The sequence below is a fragment of the Apostichopus japonicus genome, chromosome 4 (genome assembly GCF_037975245.1).
Source record: "Apostichopus japonicus isolate 1M-3 chromosome 4, ASM3797524v1, whole genome shotgun sequence".
NCBI lineage: Eukaryota > Metazoa > Echinodermata > Holothuroidea > Aspidochirotida > Stichopodidae > Apostichopus > Apostichopus japonicus.
In genome coordinates, this window is record NC_092564.1 from 713355 (window position 1) to 730702 (window position 17348).

The window sequence follows — 17348 nt, forward strand, 5'->3', positions numbered from 1 at the left end:
TCAGTATTGTGATATAATGCTCAGCAGTAAATACGTTCAAAAGAGAAATTTAGAAAAAAAAGAGAGTATTGAAAATAAACAGAAGGAATTTAACAGCAAAACCCACAGAATATTTCATCAGGTTTATAGCTCAGAAAGACTATCTATTACTGACAAACAGAACTGTTCTTTAAATAGAGTTGTTTATTTATTTTAACAGGTGGAGATGACCGAATAAGCTTCATGGAAAACTATGAAGGTGACATCAATTGTGACCTATTTCACACCGTGCTTGTCAGGAGATGTCACACTAAATAGAATCATAATGAAATTACAACCTAGACTTCGCGCGAAGGAGAGGAGGGGGTGTTGGGTTGTTGAGGGGGTGTTGAGGGGTGTTGGGGTGGGGTGTTGGGGGCGGGAGTGTTGAGTCAAAGTAAAATGTTTAGACGTCACATGGTGCATTCTGAGGCATAGTTAGATGTTAAATGTTGTCTTTAACTCTAAACACAAGCTTATTCTCATAAATACCCTTGATATTTTGTTTGGTTGAATGGGGGAGGGTGGTAGGGGGTGGGAGGGGGTGGGAAGGTGTACACCCGTAACATTGGTCTAATTCTTCACCGGCTGAATTCCCTCGACTGATCATGGCAGGTGAGCATGCCATATCCCCCTGCCACCCCCTCCCCCTCCCTCTTTGCGCATGTCACTGTGCATGCGAGTTTGTTTTATTTTATAGCATAATCAGCGTACCTATAAAGGAAACATTTGATATCCGTATCACATTTTATAAGGAGAGTATTTGCACGTCAACTTGATTCAGAGCTACAATTCATTGTACCAATCCGAATCAAAATCTTCGAACTCGATTTGTATCAAATTTGATCTCAGCAAATAAACACTGATCCTTATCTATTCAATGTATGTAAGCCCGTAGCAGTTGGATAACAAAAGATGTGTATAGCATATGTAAACATTTGAATCATGTCTATGGTATATTATTCTCATCCTCTTAAAAGTACACAATTTGACAGGTTCTACTAGGAATCCGATTTTTAAAATCCAAGCTCTTTTACAGGGCCCACATCCTATCGATGTGTATTGATCGAGAAGTCAAATAGAATTAGGGACAGGTTGAAAAGGAACCTAGATGGCCCTTGACGAGGGGTTAACAATGTCAACGCGTCGACATGATTTGAAATAATATGTCCTGTGATCATAAGCAGCTGGGGCAATTTGAACGTAATGAAGCCATTCGTTCCACATGCAGATGATAAATCCTTGTGCAAGTAATGCGGCACTCGATTAAAGAGACATGTTGTACGGGTTCCGCGATGTAACCCTCATTGTCCATAAGTCATTACTTTGATTAGTGAAGACAATATATGAAACACGTGGACCCTCAACACCTGTCACCTTATTACTTAAATTTAATGACATTTTATTCCGCATTATCATGTCAATGATCATAGTGTAGTTCTTTATAACATAATCTTTAACTTAATTCGTTTACCTGCCACAAAGGTATTATTAAAGTTATCAGATTCACTATAACGTACGCTATGGTAATCGTGACATAAGTTTCCGGAATTTATATTTTTTGTTTTATATTTACACTGGATGTACCTTCGAATCCTACCACTATAAATGTATTATACTAAGAAATGTACTGTAACTGCGCGCAGCCGTTCCCAACTTGAGCAAATGTTGGAAGTAAAATACACATTTCATAATTGCATTATTTTGTGTTAAGTGAACAATTCTATACTGACTATGACTTGTCTGAGGATATCTACGTGTATCAAGCGGTATCGCCTCGGTACCGCCAGTCCAAGTCCACATCGTGCCTGTGTGAACTCAGGAACATTATGAATAAGAATAAAATAACCGCTCAAGATTTCACTTTGACATCCCTCTATTTTTAATTCTGTTTTACCCCGGTGTGGATTTCATTCTTTGTGAATTTAGCGATGGATTAATTTTAGTCTCCATCATGGTGTGATAGTTATTCACATTAGCAATAAAATACAAGTATTTCCCCTTCACTTTAGTGTTATGTTTTTACGGACCGTTTCATAAGATCATAATTATATTAATCTAACTGGAGCTAATGCTGCCTCCTTCCCTTTAAGGTTGTTTTAGCTATCATTTTTCTCAATAAGTCTGTTCAGTTTAGACGTTTTCCTTGTACTTCCTGGACATGGGTTTCCTCTCTTTGTGACCTTTACAAACGAGACGTGAACCATTTGAGTGATGAAGCTAGTGTCAAGACCGTCTTTCTGATGTTAACAAGTTTACTTATCTCACCGCCCACCTACAATTATCCAAACGTACAAATAGATTGACCGACAGGAGATGCAGGCGCTTGACTTGCTCCGGAGGAATCTTGTGCTTTCCGTCGCATTAAGTTGAACTTTACCTTGGTTTTCTTAAATTGATGAACAAATAAGTAGAATGAAGATTATGATTTAAAGGTAACCATTGCTAACATGGTTTGATGTCAGCTATATTGCTGTAGCGGTGCATTAACCAAGATGGTTTGATGCCTGCTATATATAACTGTAGCGGCGCATTTGCTAAGATGGTTTGATGCCAGCTATATTACTGAAGTGGTACATTAACCAAGATGGCTCGATGCTAGCTATATAACTGTAGCGGTTCATTAGCTAAGATAGTTTGATACCAGCTATATTACTGAAGTAGTGCAATAGCAAAGATAGTTTGATACCAGCTATATTACTGTAGTGGTGCAATAGCTAAGATAGTTTGATGCTAGCTATATAACTGTAGCGGTTCATTAGCTAAGATAGTTTGATACCAGCTATATTACTGAAGTAGTGCAATAGCAAAGATAGTTTGATACCAGCTATATTACTGTAGTGGTGCAATAGCTAAGATAGTTTGATGCTAGCTATATTAATGTGGCGGTGCATTAGTTAAGTTGGCTTGACGCCAGCTATATATTACAGTAGCGGTTCATTAGCTAAGATAGTTTCATGCTGGCTATATTACTGTAGCGGTTCATTAGCTAAGATAGTTTGATGCCAGCTATATTGCTGTGTCGGTGGAATTATGAGATACATGCGCATTATGAACAAAACCAGGAGGATAAGGAAACGGATCAGAAACATATTGATTTATGAGCAATTAACAAATTATAAAGAGATGTAAAGATTCATAACAATGAGCAGGTTCGATAGGTAATGTTACATTTAGTTTCATAGGTAATGTTACATTTGTTTAAAGGGTGTATGCTATTATTTGCCATATTTCCGATTAGAAGTAGATGAGCACTTCAAGTCACACCACCGTTGCTATATTGATCATATGCTGATCATATTTCTTATTTATGAAAGCTGATTGAAATTAATTGAATCAAAATATCAGTTCCAGTATATATCAGATGCTAACAGCGATTTCTTTGAAATTGTTGGGACTTTAATTCGGCAATAATTAATTTAAAGTAGAAATTAGGAAGATGAAGTTGAAATTGCATCAGGTGACGTGAATATATTGTAACTTTTAACATGAATTCAAGTATTTAAGTCGTAACATACGAAGACAATAACTATTATGCAGAAGTTTAGTTTTTGGAAGTTCCATGGATTTCTCAATGTTGTGTAAATGTGCACAAAATTAATAATTTCCACAAGTTCATTTCTTCGACCGCAAACAATATGTGAAACTACTTATCTTCTGATTATTATTTCCAAATAACACGGCGATCACCTCCGGTAGCTCCAAAATCAATTAGCTGTTTCAGAGCGTCATAATATCGTCACATGTCGGTCACGTGATCAAATAATATCGATCACAGAATTGGTATTGAGAATTGTTCTCCTGTAGGGTACCTCCTGGTTAGCAAAATGCCTCAAGGTTCCTCACTGATTGTGAGGCAAACTGTCAGGCAGTATGTCGTCAAATTATTTAAAGAGACATCGAATGAAGCTGAAGTGAGTCAACTAAAATGTAAGTACCGTGGTTATGAAAAAGCTCCAAAAAGGTGCCCAGCTCAAAATTACTGTAGCTACACATGTTGAAGTAGAGGACATTATATTAGTGAAAGAAAGGGATTTGCTAACCTGTAACCGCTAGAGCAAATACGTTTTATAGTCCATCAGCATTTGCTTTCAATTATCCTGTCAGCTTTCTATCCTTGATTTGTTTTTATATTTAGTAGTAGGAAATGCGTGGCTTTATTTCCAATTAATCATTTCATATAATATAATATGTGAAGTGTCGTTGATGAAGCTGAAAAAGTAGTTTGTTGCCAAGGGAACGGTTGCTGAAGCAGTTCCTCTTGGCAAAAAATAGAATGAGGTATTTTAAGTATAAGTTATAACAACTTCCTGTGTCATGTGAACCAGTTTTACATTGTACAAAAGACAGTCACATGACAGTAATGTTTTACGTCACCATTCAAAGTTGAGGGCGGTAATGTCATTAAAATCTAAATACAGTTTAAAACTGTGATTGCAATTACGCTCTGTATTGCACATTGTTCTACTCAAATTACACTGTAGATATAATGAAATACCGATATGTACATTTCCACAGTCGATGCACACAGTTGTACCAAGCTGCCTACTAAAGCACAATTTCACATAGCAGTACAGCAGTACATAGGTGTTCTCAGCAGTAAACACTGGGTTGCAAAACAGGTACACTAAAATTTGAAATTCCTGCATAAAGAGCCGTAATTTCAAAGATTGAATCGAATTTTTAGGATACAAAGTAACAATTTGATATATTATGTAGTCGAAGTCTCTGAGAAAATGTCAAAAGTGTCAAAATGTGAAAATGTCGAAAGTTGAGATAAACAAAGTTTGTTATTAAAATCCTAAATGTCGAGCTTCTAAATCGCAATTCGTCTTTTTATACCAAATTTTTAAAGATAAATTTCGGTATGACAGGTTGAGTAGAAAAATAATATGAAGAATGTAACTTTTCTTTAACAAAAGTTAGCAGTTAGAAAGTTAAAATTTCGAGAACAGATGGGGGAAATGCTTTAAAGTCTTCAAAAATTTGAAAGGAAAGCACAACTTTGTGATCAAATAATCGACATTTTGAAGTTCCCCAAGCCGGCCACAGATTGCCTGCCATCAAGTTTAAAGGTTTTCTACCGACCCCCCCCCTCCCCACTTATTAATAGCTTCCTTTGCCACTTTGAAATGTTTACAAGTGAATGGATGTTTTCAAATCTCTAGGATCAAGGGAAGTAAAACATGAAAATAATTCACTGCGATAAGTAAAAGATTTACTATTGTGTTTAGTTTGAGTGTTGCAGTAATGTTTTATATCATTTTCTACTATTTTGTAATTGAAAACAGATAACACACTATAACACTATAACACACTATAACACACTATACACACTATATCACACTATAACACACTATAACACACTATACACACTATATTACACTATAACACAATATAAGACACTAAGACACTATAAAGAACTGTAACACTGATCACACATCCCATCAGTATAGTCCTATAATGTGGAGAATAGATTATCTAACAAAGTTCGCACCTTCCGCAGTTGACTAACACAGTAGTTTAGCTTTTGGTCACGTGGAATAATGAAATTATCAACTTATTGATCAGAATTTAAATTTGATCGATGAAGGAGATATGGTCACTGAGATCAAACGTTATAGTTGCTATTCCAGTTAAATTACTTAAGTGTGGTCGGCTGTAGATATAATTTAACGTATTTTTCAGAAGCTTACTTTAATGTTCATTTCTTAATTGGACTTGACCGATAAAAGACAAACAACATCAACATGGACAAAAGGATTGCGTTAAATAGTGTAAGAGAAGAAACATGGTTGTTTCTTTGCCATATCTCAGATCACTATACGATTGATAAAGTTTGGTATATTAATAACTTTATCGTTCTTGGGCAAAGACAATGCGAAATAATCTACGCTTGTCTCAAATCACGCGGAAGAGTTACAGAACAGGAAATAGTTTTAAGCAGCGTAAGTGGGTCTCAACTAGGAAGGAATAAAATGGTACTTATATTAAGTGGCTTCATTTGCATACACAGACATAGTAAAAAGGTGAAATGCTATCGAAAGTTCAAGTATTACTTCAGTCATTTAACCAGAGATGAGATGGCAGCTTGGCATGTGTACGGGACTACTATATAGATAAATAACTTAATGCAGAGAAAAGCTTTGTTAATAGAGATATATACAGTACGTACAGTGTTTAACAGCTCTACAGAAGCCATGTTGATTTTCTCTCTCTATACCTGTCTATCTCTCTCTATATATATATATTTGCTCTATGCACTAGAGTCACTGTAGTAGGTGCAAAGTGGGATCATATATGTTGCTTTTCTCTCTCTGTATATATGCTCTAGAGTTACTGTAGTAGGTACATAGTGGAATCTCTTGTGTTGATTTTCTCTATATAGAAAATAGCTGCAGTTGTTGTGTGTTCTACACCCAACTGGGCCCTGAGATACATTGCAAAGACATTTCGTTGTAATGTTTGTTCAGATATGTATTTATTTTGTGTTTGAGGGAGCAAACTGAATGTGGAATTGATGCATTATCCCCTAACCAAGCAGGATGTTCCCCTTCTTCGGCTCCCTGCACTTCCGATCAATTACAATGAACCCCCATTAGAACTACACTCTCTTACACCTCTGCTAATATTATCAAGTCATAATCTAAGTCTCACAGGTTTGTAACCTACACCATCCCTTACCCCTGTATCACTTGCACCTGTGATTCTTAGAATAGCCCTGTCAATCTTGGTCACTGTAGCATCAACAGATATATTAATTATTCTATGATGATTGTTTCCATAGAAGAAATCTTTGCAGAATATGTGACACAACATATATGTAAGGATATAATTTATAGCTAAATGGTGGGCGATAGACATGGGTGAGAGGTGGGCGTGGGGAGAAGGGGAGATGGAGAAGGGGTAGAAGGAAGGGGAAGGGGAACAAGGATGGGAAAGGGGACAATGATGGGAAAGGGGAGATGGGGAAGGGGGAAATGGGGAAGGGGACAAGGATTGGGAGGGGAAGGGAAGGGGAAAAAGGATGGGGAATAAGGAAAGGATGAGTAAGGGGAGACGGAAAGGGAATGGGGAGGTTGATTCAGGTGTGTGCTATCGTGAGTGCTAAGTCAATAGCCCGGACTTGGACTCATGGTTCGTTGGCTCGGATTGGCTGGACTCAGCCTGATTCGGACTCGGATCTGCGGTACTGGACTTCAGCCGTGCGTATTACAACTGGGACACACAACAACAATAAAAAAGGTTCAAGAGCTTACAATAGGATAAACAATAACCTGTTTGGAACACCTTAGAACTATCTAGCGTATCTGGTCTTACTTAAAGCCGCTATAGCAATTGTCAGATTTAGTCGACTTATCCGAGACTGGTGAATACTGACACGTGATATCAAAAGAGGAAATATAATATGATTAACAGAAGCTATACTACTATATATATACCAGTATAAGAATAAGTAGCGATATGCTAATATTAACAGCCCTTCCTGCTATATGTTGAATTTGACAGTACATATAATAATGGAAACGTTTATTGTGATGACCGAAATGCTTTACTTCAGTAATTTAAACATTGACTGATGAATTGTGAAATTTTAAGTTAATATGTTGGAATCGAAGCCCAAAGAGAAATAGATAGCTAGATTTAGAGTAATTTCTACTGTCTAGTAAAATTACAATCGAAACACTTCGTTTAGGTTTGATTATGAATTCTTAAAGAAGCATTTAAAGTAAAACAACCAACAGAAGAAAACGAAATAGTTGCTTTTATTCTAAAGACGACAATCTTCAATAAAAAAAAAATTGTCACCCCACCCCCCCTCTTCCTCCAAAAAAAAAAGGAACGCAAATCAACAAAACCATTCCTCAAATTCGGCAAATAAAGGCGGTGATTTGAATCTCGTGGCATCGTACCCTTCAGAGGGTATTTCCCTTTAACTATTTACATACCGTCGGAAATACTAATAATAATAATAGCTTGTGCAAATAAAATACTTCAACACAGAGGAAAATATACACTGCAGTTACTGAAGGGCAGGAAATTCTAAACAGAATTGCTTAGAATTAACTGGAACGGAAAACAGAAATCTTGATCTGTCGAGGAGTCGTGACTCTGACACTTATGAATCTTGAATCACGGACTGAACTACGAAGTGTTATCATACAAAACAAGAAGAAAGATATATTTTAATGTAGCTACAGACTAAATAATTGGTTCATTGAGAGTGATTGATATCCGTTAATATAATTACGGCATATCCTGCCAGAGCGTAGGACAATTGTGTGTTTATGAAACAACCATCTGTCGCTACCGATCCCCATCTTACAAATTCCACCATGTTTGGCACTTCAGTTACACATTTAATATAGAGAACAGCTTTGCCTGTATGTGCAGCCGATTTAGGTGACAAGTAACAATATGAAGTGACAAATTGGGAGCATTTCATACCAATTTAACACTGTTCGCTGACCCCCCTCTAAACCGATCTACATATGCAAGTAGATATAGGCTGTTACCGGTGTCATTATCAGCTACCGAGAGTTGACCCCCCTCTAAACCGACCACATATGCAAGTAGATATGTGCTGCTACCGGTGTCATTGTCAGCTACCGAGTTCATATGCATAATGCTTCGCAGATCACATATAGGTTTTTGTGCTCATTATTCTTCTAATACGTATACGTATAGGTTTGCGCATTGTCAGTTTTTTTTTAACATGGAGGTTGCCCGGTCAGATCTAGCTGAAGTCATACTACAATGCTCAGAAATGATGTTGATTTCTCTCTGACTGTCTTCGTAGTAAGTTACTATTCAAACGAACATTTAGAATGGCCACGGCCCCTAAAACTAGGAGACACCACACTATCATGCTTATACTGGAAGAAAGGAATACACACAGTCAACCAATGAATGAATTCGATTCGACACTCGTCTCCCGGAGGACTTTAAAGAGTAGAATTTGACAAATTTTCAAAATTTCAACTTATATTCTACTACTTAAAATAACACTTGACTGAACAAGCTACTGACCTACATTATGGAATTCTACTTCAGAACAGCATCGATAAATTGACAAATTTGATAAATCACATGTATAATAAGAATATAAATATTAGACAAACACAACATTAACATCACGAAAGAATAACAAAGTGATAGCTTCAAGCAAAAATGATACCAAGCCTTTGCGAGAGCGAAAGTTTGAAGTTTCAAAATATATGTTGTTTCCATACTTCATTATTACAACATTATGTTGTTAGATGTGTGTTTGGATGTAAAAACTAAAACAATGATAAAACTGAAAGGCATTATTACATAGACCAGAGTTTCGGGCAATGTGCGGACATGTGATACAATCTTTACGAGTCTATTGGCGCGGCTCGCGGAACCATTGTATTTAGTACATCGGATAGACATGCGCATGTGGAAATATCTGCTCTTCTACTGTATCATGTAGAGACATATGTTACATATCACAGGATTAGATTTTGTCTCGTACGACCCGTTTCGTGTCAACCACTGTATACCATAATGATCATATTATTGACTAGTTATAAACTAGTTATCCATTGTTCCCAGCACAATAATCTAATGTATACACATTCATTACTTTCATCAGGTTATAGTCATGTATGCGTCATAGATACATTGGTATTGTCAGCTGGTATACACAAATGTTGATAAAACTACTTAAAGCCGTTAAAAACACGCAAATAAAGGTAGTATAATAACAAGATGTTCTTATCACAGTGAGACAATCGTGTTTTCTTTAGATTTATAGCTCACAATTTCTCCTAATGACTTCAACATGTACTGAAGTGGTAGGCTTGTAGCTCTATTTGGATTACTTAACTGCTACCATTATTTCTTATCACATCAAGAAGTGAATCGGTTTCATTAATGTGCAATTACTTAACCATCTATCTTATACCACATTCGTTATGGCAAAACTCAAAAGCACTTGTGCATTAACAGCTCAATATAGATGCACTCTCTGAAGTCCAAAGAGGAGTAAGTATAGAAATTAATGACACACTTGACAAATAATTCTAGCAGCAGCAGACTTGCCGTGAGGTTGAAGTACGAATTGTTGTAATAAATAAGTGACACAAGTCGTTCATTATTCACCATTAATCGTCAGTAACCGACAGATAAAATCGCCCTTTGTAATTTACGGTAGTTGAGTTCAATATAGGAATCAAGAGACAGAAGTATTTAAGATAGGCCCTGCATCTATTCTAAGGGTCTTCTACAATACATCTAATTAATAATCTAGCCAACCTGCATATAGTGTCTTTATATGCAGCATATATCATTCTCGAGTGAATGTATAACTATGTTTGTTTAATATTACAAAGGTATATTATAGTTTACCTCACATTATGTAATGTACCTCCGTGTCTTATTTGACAATGCGTGTTTTCATCTCACATATATAAATACATATTCATTGCTTAAAATACTGTCATTATAAATAACAAATAAGCCGTCACGTCGATATTCCAGGGTCGTATACGTAAATCGTATTTTGTTTGGATCATCCGCCATTTAAAGGAAAGTCGATGCCATGTGGGTCGTTATTGATTCTACGATGTTATACAACAAAACGATAAAAAACCCGAGCTAGGAGAATGGCGCCAAGAGTGTGATTAGTATGGGCAGTTTCGCTATACACACTGCAGACTACACACGAACGGAGGAGGACACGGCAACTATTTTGCATTGCAATTAGATACGATGATATGTAAATATTAAGTAAACATGGCAAAGAGTATATTTTTATTCCTCGTCCTTGAATGAATCAGTCTCATAATGTAGCAGGTGATCAAGGTGTTGTTCCTGTATGTAGTTCCATCCATGGTAAACACAGGTAAAAGTGCGTTGAACCATCATGGAACAATAGAAGAAGAACAAAATCGGCTCATAAATCTTTCGGTGCGGATGACGAAAAATATATATATATATATATATATATATATATATAGAGAGAGAGAGAGAGAGAGAGAGAGAGAGAGAGTATATATAGACTATATAGAAACTATATATTACTATATATGACTATATAGAGACAATATATGACTATATATGACTATATATAGACTATATATATATATATATATATATATATATATATATACACAGAATTCTTAAGCGTCATCGATACATCACACACATCTATATTGTCTGCGGTAATGCATGTTCTGGTTGTTCTGAGATTATGTAAAATCTAGCCTGATGTGTAAAAACTTATTAATTTGCAAATGCTTCCAGAAAAATCCATACAATTATACAATGGTAATTCATTCGTAACATATACAATAAATGATTTAAATGATAAATTATTCAATGGAGTATAGATTGTCAAGCATACGCCATCATTTTAGTATGGCGCCTACATTTAACCCTAACGATATATTACATATACGCTGTGTAAACACAACCATCTCAATCCATGCTTGGTACATCATACAAGAACGCACGATAAGGTCACTAAACTAATTTAATAAATGTCAACATATCGTTTACCCTTCATGATTCGTTTGTTTGCTTTCTCTTTTCTCGACGATTCTCAATTGATTCAGTTTGATGCAGTTCGTATAATATCAGTGGTACGGAGGCAGTTTATGGTTATAATATGGTTATGGTTATTATAACTGCTTTCAGTGTATTTAACAGATATTAAGTATTAAGCAGATATTAATTGTGGAATATACGCATGTTTAATTTACATCTCATCTATTTTCTTTCGATAGATGAATCATTTGCGTATAGGATCGTCCTCAGACGATTGATAGAGTATATAAGTGTATATATGGGAGTAGAAAAACAACACGAAAAGATCAATGGGTGGCCATTACAAGGAGCTGAACGTTATATCATTAAACATTATAGTTAAACAGTAAAGTTAATTTACACAAGATCCAACATACCCTGCATGCTAACTAAATTGTACGTGCTTATAATATATAACCAGAATTTAACAATATAAGTAGATACTCAATTGTTCCAAATAAGTGGCTCGATTCGTGGATACATAATTTCAATATTCTGCAAACTTGGGTCCCACTACTCGATCAGTCGTTCATACAAGACATTATGTGTATAAAACAAAACTAATTCACATGTTTAATCGTTGTTTCTGTGCTATTTATAAGCGAAAGAAGTTAAAGCATTATTCTGTTAACACATGCGAACTGATACATTTCCTTGTTTTGCTAAATCTCTTTTTTGGTTGTAATATGTAGCAAGCAATCACATAATCATAATGAGCTGCTTTCCCCTCTATTATTGATCCCTTTAAAAAATATTGAGCAAATGAAAATCGGTAAGTAAACAAACCGTGCCCGCTACAGTTTACAAATAGAACAATCGATGCACTATCAAAATATTACTAAGACGCATGCTTGACATAACACTGCTTAATACTAATGTAACACAGCATAAAACAGTAAAATTATAATGACAGTGAATAAAGGATCCTTATCATATCGTTGGTGCTGCCCATTGTCAATGGTATATTAACTTGCATGTAGATATGATCTATATAAAATAATACTGAGTAGTGGTTGTTCAAAGCAAATAAACCAGCGCATGCGCCTCGAGTCGTACTTTCGACTTTTCGCTGGGAGCGCAGGAAATTATTTTTTACCCCATCCTCATTCCCCACTCCCCATTCCGCGCCCCTCGCAAAGCCCGGCAGCCCCCATCACTTCTCCCACCCCTCCCGTCTGGTGTACGTCATTACCTGGTCCGGTATGACAGTGTAGCATCACCCCCTCCACTCCCCCTCTCCGAGTAGTCTATCCCGGGGAGGTATTCAATTTAGAGCAAACCCTCTGCAGAAAAATTCTGTCTCGTGAAAGGCTCCGCACCATGATATATGCTGCCGCGATTTTCTCTAAACATTAAGTTTGATGGTTAGTTTGAGAGGTAACCGACTTGAAAAGATTACTATTATGATTACCTTAGATCTGTCTAATCAGTGTTTTTGACATGCAGTATCGATAATGTATTTAATGAGAAATATGTAATTGCATATATGTATAATTGTACTGGAACAAACAGAAATGCATGAGTAGTTAAGAACAAACCAGCCATAATGTAACTTTTGCTCGCTACATATTGTGAGATACAGCTGCACTTAGTCCAGTGTCCAATTTCCCGAGGGGGTTGAACACTAGCTTAGAACCCCCTGCAGGATAAAATAATCCAAGGAAGGGGACATTATACACTATCACAGACCGCCAGCCCTTTCTCCATTGAGAACACGGCATTCTGATCAAAATAAATCTCATCAGTAAACTATGACATCTTCAGTATGTATGATTAGAATGAGATTGTTGAATGACCCTGGTAAGAGGTTACAGCCACATGTACTTCCGCCACATTGTCGTTGAAAGTTATCCATCACCTCCAAGAAAGAAAACTTGCAGGGTGATCATTCAAGCCTGTTAGCCCCCTTCACTCATTCAAAGCGTGTCGTTAAAGAGCGACAACCACTCCATCAAAAGTAATTGTAACCTCTGTGTTCATAGGCTGCACCTAAGGGGCACCCCATCAAGTAACCTCTGTGTTCATTGGCTGCACCTATAGGGGCACCTCATCAAGTGATGAAATGACCTCACCTTAATCTCATCTTTTCCAACAGTCCGCAAGTTATTATATGGATTTAAATCAGACGATATTGACCACACTTGCCTCATATTTTCGGTTTATTTTAAGTGCGTCCTAAAACAATTTTCTAGTAATTGTGTTTGGTTTGCTCTCTTAGGTTTGGAGTCATTATGGATTTTTATTTATAAGCAATCACCTCTGATCACAAAGAAATCCATTGAAGTACTATGCTTAATTACCTTGTAAGTTTGTGGATGTTATTACAAATCCATTTAGGTAATATGTTAATTACCTTCTAATTTTGTGGATGTTATTACAAATCCATTGAGGTAATATGCTTAATTACCTTCTAATTTTGTAGATGTTATTACAAGTTTCTGTCAGCAAAACACACCTTTTATGATTGACAAAACAAGAAAAGAAATGTACTATTTCTGGCGCATATGGAAATGTCATCCCTTAATCATTTTTCTTTAAGTCGTAAGATTTATGGAGTTGTTTTGCTATCGAACCATCGAAGCATAGAAACTGAAAGAATTGTCTCGAATTTCTGAAACTCATCAGTTAAAATATACAAAAATGGAACTTGTGTCAGAAAAATATGATTTCACCTTGGCAAATATATAATACGTCAACAGCACATGTATAAAAGAACACATAAATAAAATATAGATTAAAGTATTATATCTTGAAAATAAGTTCTCTAATTAGAGAGAGGATTAGAGAGAGGATTAGAGAAAGAAAGTGCGCAAAGAAGTGGACTGAGAGAGGAAGAGTTTTGTCAGATTTAACATTTATTAATAATTAAGATATTTTTGATAAGACAACTATTTCAGAATGTACGAATATTCGCCAGCCTTAAATGAAATGAACAGAAGAATGTTTGCTAGTAAAAAAGTGAACTTTAAAGTGATATGAGGAAATTATTAATAACTTCAAAGACCTGAGATGCAACCAGCGTTTATGGAAACAGTTGAAATATTCTACATGAAGGTCAAAAACCTGATGGCTTTCCTGTCATGTAAGGCTTTCAATCAAATATCGAGTTACCATGGATACCTGGTTCACCTTTTGTTATACCTTCAGTTGTTAAGTGGATTGTTGGACTTTATATATAGCGGAAATGTATATAATGTGAAAGCGTTACAACTGTAAAATTAAAATGGAATAAAGACATTTAGTTTAGAAGTAAGAAATTTGGTGCCCTTGACGAATCGTAACAACTTGGATGAAAAACTATTTTAATTATGATTGAAAATAAGATATCAGCAAACAACTCTGCAATTTAATAATTGCATTGAAATCATGTTGTTAATTACAACTAAAAATACATCTCATTAGCAGCAGTTGGTTTCTCCATGACATATAGTTTTGATTTTACTGTTTTGCTTCATAGAAATATAATTGTCTATTCTCTTTTAGGTATAATTAGTGCCGTTTTAATTTTGGAACAAACAATAATGCAGTTAATATTTAATAAGTGTTTACCGTGTGCGTACTTTGTTATTCAAACCATTGAATACTGTCTGTTAAAACCCGACATGCTACGGTAGAGTACTGCATTATTAGAGTCCTGAATGAGGTTGATCTTTGAATGATTTATATTTTAATAACATGAGCACGACAAGTCGACTCAGTTATAATTACCTGTCCAATACTACGACAGTGAACGCCATAATGTTTATAACCTTGTAAACATCTATCAAGCTCCTTGACAAGCACATAACAACATTGATCTACACTGAAAGAAAAAAAACATGTTACAGTTTCTGTGTAATTGCAAACATTAACTTATATTTCAATACGCAATTTTAATATTTGCCTGAATATGTGACAGGCCAAAAAAAAAAGAGGTAAATCACGGAAATTTAATAACACAAACACACAAAAACTAACGAAAAAGAAATAAAAAAACGTATTTAATTGGCAGGAACCCGAGTATTTTAGCTGTCGGCCTAGAAGAGATATTACCTTCTATGGTGCGATACTCATTCGACCTCCCCCCCCCCCGCCCGCAGCCCGCACCCCCGCTTCCATCACATGATACGCAAGCTGTTTCACGTATAGAATGAATCATGTTATTTTGAAAGAATCAGCTAACATTGTTCAAAGTAGTTAGTAATTTTACATTATTCTCATTTAAAAGTACCGTAATTAATTCAACATTGTAGCCCTGTGCATGAGTAATAAACAACGCATAATAACATAAGAATAGCGTATCCAGAACGTCGTGTCACACTAATCAGGAATTGGGCCTTAAATGTAGAGCATCATTCTAGATTTCAATATCCTATGTTGTCACAGAGAGAGAGAGAGAGCTAGCTAGCTTTGATCTTTCCTTTTTAATATTTGATTTTTCTTCTATTGGCCTACTAGCAAAACGGACTCTGTTAATTAACGTATTTAACTGCGAAGCTTTCTTGCTTTAAGATGTAACTGTTTAATCAATACATTGTACAATAGTTTCAATAAACCTTTGTTGCACAGAATTCGCAGACTATAGTCTTTTAATTTAGAATTTAATTAAAATACGAAGAGAAAAGAAACATATTTCTTACTTACCAGAAATCTGTTATACTTCCCAGGAAGAAAAGAAAACTCAAATAACAATGGTGAGTTTATCTTTTAAACGCGTTCACAAGCTTTTAGGTTCCTTGTTTTATATTACTCCGACATTTTGGAGAAAAAGTTTTCGATCACGGAAAATATAGGAAAAAAATGTTCTTTCCTTTTCTCTTTATGTTCCAGATATATTAAAATGAATGTAACCCATCAAAACAATCCAAAAAAAGATTACACTCGTTGGAGGATATAGAAATCCTGTCACAATCTTCCTTACAAGTAGAGTAACTATATAAAGCTATAACCAGCACACTGATGGCCTCAATTATGCAAAGCTATTTCTAGAGTCTTTTGAGAAGCGACTACTAACTACATGCATTTTATACCAGCTGCCCACAAGTTTCGGCAGCACTTCTGAGCGCGCCAATCCACAATAGAACTGAGAGGCTCAGGTATGACGTAGGCAAAATTACAAGGATGAGCGGCGAGTTAAAGATCCCATAGAAAATATTCAAGGCTACAACTTTGCGAAAGGGAAACGACTAAGCAGAGGACAAAACAAGCTTGAAGACGCAATTTTGTCCAATAATACGTACTTATTTTAGATAGTAGTCGGAAGTTGATTATAAGTGGTGTAGGCGAAAACCCGCGCTCACGTGTAAGCATGTCAAGACAAAATAAGGACGTAATCAGCGCATAGCAGGCAGTAACGTGCGTCGCTTTGTGTAACGGAATATTCCAATTGGAGAAAGGTAGGCGGAGTTCTCGCTAATTATGATGTATTCATATCCGATAAGAACTGAACTTAATTCGATGATTGGCCTGTAGAAGTCTATATCATTCTGATTGACACTTCGGTATAGTTGAAGGTGAAAGAGTGTAAGCCTGTATTGTAATGCATCATAATGCACAGGACTTTAAGTATTCGTATAATGACGTATATGGACTTCCCACCGGCTGGGTACGAACGAGTACCACAATACATTCTATGATATCCAAACCAACGCCAGGAAATATCCTTAGGAAATGTTGGAAAGGATATATGCTAAGAAAGTGTGTTCTTTGTTAATGGAAATGCATTTCCGATCGGATGTATGCACTTACAATTAAGCGAACTGTGATATACAAGATATATATGACATGGATATATTGAT

The 17348-nt window shown here is 35.9% G+C and overlaps 1 long non-coding RNA gene across 1 annotated transcript in view; it reads right to left on the bottom strand.

Moving 5' to 3' along the window:
• The window catches only part of LOC139966041 (uncharacterized), a 39648-nt gene extending 22785 nt beyond the window's left edge, over nt 1-16863 (bottom strand). The window contains exon 1 of the long non-coding RNA XR_011792423.1: nt 16195-16863. This is a non-coding gene — a long non-coding RNA (uncharacterized lncRNA). The remainder of the gene's footprint in view (nt 1-16194) is intronic.
• Between the last annotated feature and the right edge of the window lie 485 nt (nt 16864-17348).